The sequence below is a fragment of the Festucalex cinctus genome, chromosome 21, assembly GCF_051991245.1.
Source record: "Festucalex cinctus isolate MCC-2025b chromosome 21, RoL_Fcin_1.0, whole genome shotgun sequence".
NCBI classification, from domain to species: Eukaryota; Metazoa; Chordata; class Actinopteri; order Syngnathiformes; family Syngnathidae; genus Festucalex; species Festucalex cinctus.
In genome coordinates, this window is record NC_135431.1 from 384,763 (window position 1) to 396,858 (window position 12,096).

Below are 12,096 nucleotides of genomic sequence, written 5' to 3' on the forward strand. Positions count from 1 at the left end.
TACTATATATACATGGTCGTTTTTTTGTCGGAAAAAAAAGCCTTACTATACATGGTCGTTTTTTTGTCAGAAAAAAAAAGCCTTACTATACATGGTCGTTTTTTTTGTCAGAAAAAAAAGCCTTACTATACATGGTCGTTTTTTTGTCAGAAAAAAAAAAAGCCTTACTATATATACATGGTCGTTTTTTTGTCGGAAAACAAAGCCTTACTATACATGGTGGTTTTTTTGTCAGGAAAAAAAAGCCTTACTATACATGGTCGTTTTTATGTCGGAAAAAAAAGCCTTACTATAAATGGTCGTTTTTTTGTCGGAAAAAAAAGCCTTACTATACATGGTCGTTTTTTTGTCAGGAAAAAAAGCCTTACTATAAATGGTCGTTTTTTTGTCGGAAAAAAAAGCCTTACTATACATGGTCGTTTTTTTGTCAGAAAAAAAAGCCTTACTATACATGGTCGTTTTTTTGTCAGAAAAAAAAAAGCCTTACTATACATGGTCGTTTTTTTGTCAGAAAACAAAGCCTTACTATACATGGTCGTTTTTTTGTTGGAAAAAAAAGCCTTACTATACATGGTCGTTTTTTTGTCAGAAAAAAAAGCCTTACTATACATGGTCGTTTTTTTGTCAGAAAAAAAAAAGCCTTACTATACATGGTCGTTTTTTTGTCAGAAAACAAAGCCTTACTATACATGGTCGTTTTTTTGTTGGAAAAAAAAGCCTTACTATACATGGTCGTTTTTTTATTATCAAAAAACGCCTTACTATACATGGTCGTTTTTTTAAGGGAAAAAAAATGCCTTACTTATATGGTCGTTTTTTTTAACAAAATAAAAAACGCTTTACTATACATGGTCGTTTTTTTTTTATTATCAAAAAAACGCCTTACTATACATGGTCGTTTTTTTAACAAAATAAAAAACGCCTTACTATACATGGTCGTTTTTTTTATGATCAAAAAACGCCTTACTATACATGGTCGTTTTTTTTTTATTATCAAAAAAACGCCTTACTATACATGGTCGTTTTTTTAACAAAATAAAAAACGCCTTACTATACATGGTCGTTTTTTTTTAAATCAAAAAACGCCTTACTATACATGGTCGTTTTTTTTTTAATCAAAAAACGCCTTACTATACATGGTCGTTTTTTTTTATGATCAAAAAACGCCTTACTATACATGGTCGTTTTTTTAGGGGAAAAAAAATGCTTACTTATATGGTTGTTTTTTTTAACAAAATAAAAAACGCCTTACTATACATGGTCGTTTTTTGTTTTTTTTTACCAAATAAAAAACGCCTTACTAAACATGGTCGTATTTTTTTCATCAAAAAACGCCTTACTATACATGGTCGTTTTTTTTTATGATCAAAAAACGCCTTACTATACATGGTCGTTTTTTTTATGATCAAAAAACGCCTTACTATACATGGTCGTTTTTTTAAATCAAAAAACGCCTTACTATACATGGTCGTTTTTTTAAAATCAAAAAACGCCTTACTATACATGGTCGTCTTTTTTTTATCAAAATAAAAAACGCCTTACTATACATGGTCGTTTTTTTTATCAAAAAAACACCTTACTATACATGGTCGTTTTTTTTTTTATTATCAAAAAAACGCCTTACTATACATGGTCGTTTTTTTAACAAAATAAAAAACGCCTTACTATACATGATCGTTTTTTTTTTAATAAAAAAAAAGCCTTACTATACATGGTCGTTTTTTTGTCAGAAAAAAAAAAGCCTTACTATACATGGTCGTTTTTTTGTCAGAAAAAAAAAGCCTTACTATACATGGTCGTTTTTTTGTCGGAAAACAAAGCCTTACTATACATGGTCGTTTTTTTGTAGGAAAAAAAAGCCTTACTATACATGGTGGTTTTTTGTCAGAAAAAAAAAAAAGCCTTACTATATATACATGGTCGTTTTTTTGTCAGAAAAAAAAAGCCTTACTATACATGGTCGTTTTTTTGTCAGAAAAAAAAGCCTTACTATACATGGTCGTTTTTTTGTCGGAAAAAAAAGCCTTACTATACATGGTGGTTTTTTTGTCAGAAAAAAAAAAAGCCTTACTATATATACATGGTCGTTTTTTTGTCGGAAAAAAAAGCCTTACTATACATGGTCGTTTTTTTGTCAGAAAAAAAAGCCTTACTATACATGGTCGTTTTTTTGTCGGAAAAAAAAGCCTTACTATACATGGTCGTTTTTTTGTCGGAAAAAAAAGCCTTACTATACATGGTCGTTTTTTTGTCAGATAAAAAAAGCCTTACTATACATGGTCGTTTTTTTGTCAAAAAAAAAAAGCCTTACTATACATGGTCGTTTTTTTGTCGGAAAAAAAAGCCTTACTATACATGGTCGTTTTTTTGTCAGGAAAAAAAGCCTTACTATACATGGTCGTTTTTTTGTCAGGAAAAAAAGCCTTACTATACATGGTCGTTTTTTTGTCGGAAAACAAAGCCTTACTATACATGGTCGTTTTTTTGTCAGGAAAAAAAAGCCTTACTATACATGGTGGTTTTTTTGTCAGAAAAAAAAAAAAAGCCTTACTATATATACTTGGTCGTTTTTTTGTCAGAAAAAAAAGCCTTACTATACATGGTCGTTTTTTTGTCGGAAAAAAAAGCCTTACTATACATGGTCGTTTTTTTGTCAGATAAAAAAAGCCTTACTATACATGGTTGTTTTTTTGTCAAAAAAAAAAAAGCCTTACTATACATGGTCGTTTTTATGTCGGAAAAAAAAGCCTTACTATAAATGGTCGTTTTTTTGTCGGAAAACAAAGCCTTACTATACATGGTCGTTTTTTTGTCGGAAAACAAAGCCTTACTATACATGGTCGTTTTTTTGTCAGGAAAAAAAAGCCTTACTGTACATGGTCGTTTTTTTTTTGTCCGAAAAAAAAGCCTTACTATACATGGTCGTTTTTTTATTATCAAAAAACGCCTTACTATACATGGTCGTTTTTTTTAATCAAAAAACGCCTTACTATACATGGTCGTTTTTTTTAATCAAAAAACGCCTTACTATACATGGTCGTTTTTTTATTATCAAAAAACGCCTTACTATACATGGTCGTTTTTTTTTATGATCAAAAAACGCCTTACTATACATGGTCGTTTTTTTAGGGGGAAAAAAATGCCTTACTTATATGGTCGTTTTTTTTAACAAAATAAAAAATGCCTTACTATACATGGTCGTTTTTTTATTATCAAAAAACGCCTTACTATACATGGTCGTTTTTTTTTTAATCAAAAAACGCCTTACTATACATGGTCGTTTTTTTTTATCAAAAAAACGCCTTACTATACATGGTCGTTTTTTTTTTAATCAAAAAAAAGCCTTACTATACATGGTCGTTTTTTTGTCAGAAAAAAAAAGCCTTACTATACATGGTCGTTTTTTTGTCGGAAAACAAAGCCTTACTATACATGGTCGTTTTTTTGTAGGAAAAAAAAGCCTTACTATACATGGTGGTTTTTTGTCAGAAAAAAAAAAAAGCCTTACTATATATACATGGTCGTTTTTTTGTCAGAAAAAAAAAGCCTTACTATACATGGTCGTTTTTTTGTCAGAAAAAAAAGCCTTACTATACATGGTCGTTTTTTTGTCGGAAAAAAAAGCCTTACTATACATGGTGGTTTTTTTGTCAGAAAAAAAAAAAGCCTTACTATATATACATGGTCGTTTTTTTGTCGGAAAAAAAAGCCTTACTATACATGGTCGTTTTTTTGTCAGAAAAAAAAGCCTTACTATACATGGTCGTTTTTTTGTCGGAAAAAAAAGCCTTACTATACATGGTCGTTTTTTTGTCGGAAAAAAAAGCCTTACTATACATGGTCGTTTTTTTGTCAGAAAAAAAAGCCTTACTATACATGGTCGTTTTTTTGTCGGAAAAAAAAAGCCTTACTATACATGGTCGTTTTTTTGTCGGAAAAAAAAGCCTTACTATACATGGTCGTTTTTTTGTCAGATAAAAAAAGCCTTACTATACATGGTCGTTTTTTTGTCAAAAAAAAAAAGCCTTACTATACATGGTCGTTTTTTTGTCGGAAAAAAAAGCCTTACTATACATGGTCGTTTTTTTGTCAGGAAAAAAAGCCTTACTATACATGGTCGTTTTTTTGTCAGGAAAAAAAGCCTTACTATACATGGTCGTTTTTTTGTCGGAAAACAAAGCCTTACTATACATGGTCGTTTTTTTGTCAGGAAAAAAAAGCCTTACTATACATGGTGGTTTTTTTGTCAGAAAAAAAAAAAAAGCCTTACTATATATACTTGGTCGTTTTTTTGTCAGAAAAAAAAGCCTTACTATACATGGTCGTTTTTTTGTCGGAAAAAAAAGCCTTACTATACATGGTCGTTTTTTTGTCAGATAAAAAAAGCCTTACTATACATGGTTGTTTTTTTGTCAAAAAAAAAAAAAGCCTTACTATACATGGTCGTTTTTATGTCGGAAAAAAAAGCCTTACTATAAATGGTCGTTTTTTTGTCGGAAAACAAAGCCTTACTATACATGGTCGTTTTTTTGTCGGAAAACAAAGCCTTACTATACATGGTCGTTTTTTTGTCAGGAAAAAAAAGCCTTACTGTACATGGTCGTTTTTTTTTTGTCCGAAAAAAAAGCCTTACTATACATGGTCGTTTTTTTATTATCAAAAAACGCCTTACTATACATGGTCGTTTTTTTAAATCAAAAAACGCCTTACTATACATGGTCGTTTTTTTTTAATCAAAAAACGCCTTACTATACATGGTCGTTTTTTTATTATCAAAAAACGCCTTACTATACATGGTCGTTTTTTTTTATGATCAAAAAACGCCTTACTATACATGGTCATTTTTTTAGGGGGAAAAAAATGCCTTACTTATATGGTCGTTTTTTTTAACAAAATAAAAAACGCCTTACTATACATGGTCGTTTTTTTATTATCAAAAAACGCCTTACTATACATGGTCGTTTTTTTTTTTAATCAAAAAACGCCTTACTATACATGGTCGTTTTTTTTTTATCAAAAAAACGCCTTACTATACATGGTCGTTTTTTTTTTAATCAAAAAAAAGCCTTACTATACATGGTCGTTTTTTTGTCAGAAAAAAAAAGCCTTACTATACATGGTCGTTTTTTTGTCGGAAAACAAAGCCTTACTATACATGGTCGTTTTTTTGTCGGAAAACAAAGCCTTACTATACATGGTCGTTTTTTTGTCAGAAAAAAAAGCCTTACTATACATGGTCGTTTTTTTGTCGGAAAAAAAAGCCTTACTATACATGGTCGTTTTTTGTCAGAAAAAAAGCCTTACTATACATGGTGGTTTTTTTGTCAGAAAAAAAAAAGCCTTACTATACATGGTCGTTTTTATGTCGGAAAAAAAAGCCTTACTATAAATGGTCGTTTTTTTGTCGGAAAAAAAAGCCTTACTATACATGGTCGTTTTTTTGTCGGAAAAAAAAGCCTTACTATACATGGTCGTTTTTTTGTCAGAAAAAAAAAGCCTTACTATACATGGTCGTTTTTTTGTCGGAAAAAAAAGCCTTACTATACATGGTCGTTTTTTTGTCAGGAAAAAAAAGCCTTACTATACATGGTCGTTTTTTTGTCAGAAAAAAAATGCCTTACTATACATGGTCGTTTTTTTGTCGGAAAAAAAAGCCTTACTATACATGGTCGTTTTTTTGTCGACCAAAAAAAAGCCTTACTATACATGTCCGTTTTTTTTGTCGGAAAAAAAAAGCCTTACTATACATGGTCGTTTTTTTGTCAGAAAAAAAAAGCCTTACTATACATGGTCGTTTTTTTGTCAGAAAAAAAAGCCTTACTATACATGGTCGTTTTTTTGTCGGAAAACAAAGCCTTACAATACATGGTCGTTTTTTTGTCAGGAAAAAAAAGCCTTACTATACATGGTCGTTTTTTTGTCGAAAAAAAAAGCCTTACTATACATGGTCGTTTTTTTGTCGGAAAACAAAGCCTTACTATACATGGTCGTTTTTTTGTCGGAAAACAAAGCCTTACTATACATGGTCGTTTTTTTGTCAGGAAAAAAAAGCCTTACTATACATGGTCGTTTTTTTTTTGTCCGAAAAAAAAGCCTTACTATACATGGTCGTTTTTTTATTATCAAAAAACGCCTTACTATACATGGTCGTTTTTTTAGGGGGAAAAAAAATGCCTTACTTATATGGTCGTTTTTTTTAAACAAAATAAAAAACGCCTTACTATACATGGTCGTTTTTTTTATGATCAAAAAACGCCTTACTATACATGGTCGTTTTTTTTAAATCAAAAAACGACTTACTATACATGGTCGTCTTTTTTTTATCAAAATAAAAAACGCCTTACTATACATGGTCGTTTTTTTTAATCAAAAAAACGCCTTACTATACATGGTCGTTTTTTTTTTATTATCAAAAAAACGCCTTACTATACATGGTCGTTTTTTTAACAAAATAAAAAACGCCTTACTATACATGGTCGTTTTTTTTTTGTCCGAAAAAAAAGCCTTACTATACATGGTCGTTTTTTTATTATCAAAAAACGCCTTACTATACATGGTCGTTTTTTTTTAATCAAAAAACGCCTTACTATACATGGTCGTTTTTTTAGGGGGAAAAAAATGCCTTACTTATATGGTCGTTTTTTTTAAACAAAATAAAAAACGCCTTACTATACATGGTCGTTTTTTTTATGATCAAAAAACGCCTTACTATACATGGTCGTTTTTTTTAAATCAAAAAACGACTTACTATACATGGTCGTCTTTTTTTTATCAAAATAAAAAACGCCTTACTATACATGGTCGTTTTTTTTAATCAAAAAAACGCCTTACTATACATGGTCGTTTTTTTTTTATTATCAAAAAAACGCCTTACTATACATGGTCGTTTTTTTAACAAAATAAAAAACGCCTTACTATACATGGTCGTTTTTTTTATGATCAAAAAACGCCTTACTATACATGGTCGTTTTTTTTTTAATAAAAAAAAAGCCTTACTATACATGGCCGTTTTTTTGTCAGAAAAAAAAAGCCTTACTATACATGGTCGTTTTTTTGTCGGAAAACAAAGCCTTACTATACATGGTCGTTTTTTTGTCAGGAAAAAAAAGCCTTACTATACATGGTCGTTTTTTTTTGTCACAAAAAAAAGCCTTACTATACATGGTCGTTTTTTTTTTTGGAAAAAAAAGCCTTACTATACATGGTCGTTTTTTTGTCAGAAAAAAAAGCCTTACTATACTATACATGGTCGTTTTTTTGTAGAAAAAAAAAGCCTTACTATACATGGTCGTTTTTTGTCAGAAAAAAAAGCCTTACTATACATGGTGGGTTTTTTTGTCAGAAAAAAAAAAGCCTTACTATATATACATGGTCGTTTTTTTGTCGGAAAAAAAAGCCTTACTATACATGGTCGTTTTTTTGTCAGAAAAAAAAAGCCTTACTATACATGGTCGTTTTTTTGTCGGAAAACAAAGCCTTACTATACATGGTCGTTTTTTTGTCGGAAAAAAAGCCTTACTATACATGGTGGTTTTTTTGTCAGAAAAAAAAAAAGCCTTACTATACATGGTCGTTTTTATGTCGGAAAAAAAAGCCTTACTATAAATGGTCGTTTTTTTGTCGGAAAAAAAAGCCTTACTATACATGGTCGTTTTTTTGTCGGAAAAAAAAGCCTTACTATACATGGTCGTTTTTTTGTCAGAAAAAAAAAGCCTTACTATACATGGTCGTTTTTTTGTCAGAAAAAAAAGCCTTACTATACATGGTCGTTTTTTTGTCGGAAAAAAAAGCCTTACTATACATGGTCGTTTTTTTGTCGGAAAAAAAAGCCTTACTATACATGGTCGTTTTTTTGTCAGATAAAAAAAGCCTTACTATACATGGTCGTTTTTTTGTCAAAAAAAAAAAAAGCCTTACTATACATGGTCGTTTTTATGTCGGAAAAAAAAGCCTTACTATAAATGGTCGTTTTTTTGTCGGAAAAAAAAATGCCTTACTATACATGGTCGTTTTTTTGTCGGAAAACAAAGCCTTACAATACATGGTCGTTTTTTTGTCAGGAAAAAAAAGCCTTACTATACATGGTCGTTTTTTTGTCGAAAAAAAAAGCCTTACTATACATGGTCGTTTTTTTGTCGGAAAACAAAGCCTTACTATACATGGTCGTTTTTTTGTCGGAAAACAAAGCCTTACTATACATGGTCGTTTTTTTGTCAGGAAAAAAAAGCCTTACTATACATGGTCGTTTTTTTTTTGTCCGAAAAAAAAGCCTTACTATACATGGTCGTTTTTTTATTATCAAAAAACGCCTTACTATACATGGTCGTTTTTTTTTAATCAAAAAACGCCTCACTATACATGGTCGTTTTTTTTAATCAAAAAACGCCTTACTATACATGGTCGTTTTTTTATTATCAAAAAACGCCTTACTATACATGGTCGTTTTTTTTTATGATCAAAAAACGCCTTACTATACATGGTCGTTTTTTTAGGGGGAAAAAAATGCCTTACTTATATGGTCGTTTTTTTTTAACAAAATAAAAAACGCCTTACTATACATGGTCGTTTTTTTTATGATCAAAAAACGCCTTACTATACATGGTCGTTTTTTTTAAATCAAAAAACGACTTACTATACATGGTCGTCTTTTTTTTATCAAAATAAAAAACGCCTTACTATACATGGTCGTTTTTTTTATCAAAAAAACGCCTTACTATACATGGTCGTTTTTTTTTTATTATCAAAAAAACGCCTTACTATACATGGTCGTTTTTTTGTCAGAAAAAAAAAGCCTTACTATACATGGTCGTTTTTTTGTCGGAAAACAAAGCCTTACTATACATGGTCGTTTTTTTGTCAGGAAAAAAAAGCCTTACTATACATGGTCGTTTTTTTTTGTCAGAAAAAAAAGCCTTACTATACATGGTCGTTTTTTTGTTGGAAAAAAAAGCCTTACTATACATGGTCGTTTTTTTGTCAGAAAAAAAAGCCTTACTATACTATACATGGTCGTTTTTTTGTAGAAAAAAAAAGCCTTACTATACATGGTCGTTTTTTTGTCGGAAGAAAAAGCCTTACTATACATGGTCGTTTTTTGTCAGAAAAAAAAGCCTTACTATACATGGTGGGTTTTTTTGTCAGAAAAAAAAAAGCCTTACTATATATACATGGTCGTTTTTTTGTCGGAAAAAAAAGCCTTACTATACATGGTCGTTTTTTTGTCAGAAAAAAAAAAGCCTTACTATACATGGTCGTTTTTTTGTCAGAAAAAAAAGCCTTACTATACATGGTCGTTTTTTTGTCGGAAAAAAAAGCCTTAATATACATGGTGGTTTTTTTGTCAGAAAAAAAAAAGCCTTACTATATATACATGGTCGTTTTTTTGTCGGAAAAAAAAGCCTTACTATACATGGTCGTTTTTTTGTCAGAAAAAAAAAGCCTTACTATACATGGTCGTTTTTTTGTCAGAAAAAAAAGCCTTACTATACATGGTCGTTTTTTTGTCAGAAAAAAAAAAAGCCTTACTATATATACATGGTCGTTTTTTTGTCGGAAAACAAAGCCTTACTATACATGGTGGTTTTTTTGTCAGGAAAAAAAAGCCTTACTATACATGGTCGTTTTTATGTCGGAAAAAAAAGCCTTACTATAAATGGTCGTTTTTATGTCGGAAAAAAAAGCCTTACTATAAATGGTCGTTTTTTTGTCAGGAAAAAAAGCCTTACTATAAATGGTCGTTTATTTTGTCGGAAAAAAAAGCCTTACTATACATGGTCGTTTTTTTGTCAGAAAAAAAAGCCTTACTATACATGGTCGTTTTTTTGTCAGAAAAAAAAAAGCCTTACTATACATGGTCGTTTTTTTGTCGGAAAACAAAGCCTTACTATACATGGTCGTTTTTTTGTTGGAAAAAAAAGCCTTACTATACATGGTCGTTTTTTTTTGTCAGAAAAAAAAGCCTTACTATACATGGTCGTTTTTTTGTCAGATAAAAAAAGCCTTACTATACATGGTCGTTTTTTTGTCAAAAAAAAAAAAAGCCTTACTATACATGGTCGTTTTTATGTCGGAAAAAAAAGCCTTACTATACATGGTCGTTTTTTTAATCAAAAAACGCCTTACTATACATGGTCGTTTTTTTTAATCAAAAAACGCCTTACTATACATGGTCGTTTTTTTATTATCAAAAAACGCCTTACTATACATGGTCGTTTTTTTTTATGATCAAAAAACGCCTTACTATACATGGTCGTTTTTTTAGGGGGAAAAAAATGCCTTACTTATATGGTCGTTTTTTTTTAACAAAATAAAAAACGCCTTACTATACATGGTCGTTTTTTTTATGATCAAAAAACGCCTTACTATACATGGTCGTTTTTTTTAAATCAAAAAACGACTTACTATACATGGTCGTCTTTTTTTTATCAAAATAAAAAACGCCTTACTATACATGGTCGTTTTTTTTATCAAAAAAACGCCTTACTATACATGGTCGTTTTTTTTTTATCATCAAAAAAACGCCTTACTATACATGGTCGTTTTTTTTTTATCAAAAAAACGCCTTACTATACATGGTCGTTTTTTTTTTAATCAAAAAAAAGCCTTACTATACATGGTCGTTTTTTTGTCAGAAAAAAAAAGCCTTACTATACATGGTCGTTTTTTTGTCGGAAAACAAAGCCTTACTATACATGGTCGTTTTTTTGTCAGGAAAAAAAAGCCTTACTATACATGGTCGTTTTTTTTTGTCAGAAAAAAAAGCCTTACTATACATGGTCGTTTTTTTGTTGGAAAAAAAAGCCTTACTATACATGGTCGTTTTTTTGTCAGAAAAAAAAGCCTTACTATACTATACATGGTCGTTTTTTTGTAGAAAAAAAAAGCCTTACTATACATGGTCGTTTTTTTGTCGGAAAAAAAAGCCTTACTATACATGGTCGTTTTTTGTCAGAAAAAAAAGCCTTACTATACATGGTGGGTTTTTTTGTCAGAAAAAAAAAAGCCTTACTATATATACATGGTCGTTTTTTTGTCGGAAAAAAAAGCCTTACTATATATACATGGTCGTTTTTTTGTCAGAAAAAAAAAAGCCTTACTATACATGGTCGTTTTTTTGTCAGAAAAAAAAGCCTTACTATACATGGTCGTTTTTTTGTCGGAAAAAAAAGCCTTACTATACATGGTGGTTTTTTTGTCAGAAAAAAAAAAGCCTTACTATATATACATGGTCGTTTTTTTGTCGGAAAAAAAAGCCTTACTATACATGGTCGTTTTTTTGTCAGAAAAAAAAAGCCTTACTATACATGGTCGTTTTTTTGTCAGAAAAAAAAGCCTTACTATACATGGTCGTTTTTTTGTCAGAAAAAAAAAAAGCCTTACTATATATACATGGTCGTTTTTTTGTCGGAAAACAAAGCCTTACTATACATGGTGGTTTTTTTGTCAGGAAAAAAAAGCCTTACTATACATGGTCGTTTTTATGTCGGAAAAAAAAGCCTTACTATAAATGGTCGTTTTTTTGTCGGAAAAAAAAGCCTTACTATACATGGTCGTTTTTTTGTCAGGAAAAAAAGCCTTACTATAAATGGTCGTTTATTTTGTCGGAAAAAAAAGCCTTACTATACATGGTCGTTTTTTTGTCAGAAAAAAAAGCCTTACTATACATGGTCGTTTTTTTGTCAGAAAAAAAAAAGCCTTACTATACATGGTCGTTTTTTTGTCGGAAAACAAAGCCTTACTATACATGGTCGTTTTTTTGTTGGAAAAAAAAGCCTTACTATACATGGTCGTTTTTTTTTGTCAGAAAAAAAAGCCTTACTATACATGGTCGTTTTTTTGTCAGATAAAAAAAGCCTTACTATACATGGTCGTTTTTTTGTCAAAAAAAAAAAAAGCCTTACTATACATGGTCGTTTTTATGTCGGAAAAAAAAGCCTTACTATACATGGTCGTTTTTTTATTATCAAAAAACGCCTTACTATACATGGTCGTTTTTTTTAATCAAAAAACGCCTTACTATACATGGTCGTTTTTTTATTATCAAAAAACGCCTTACTATACATGGTCGTTTTTTTAAGGGAAAAAAAATGCCTTACT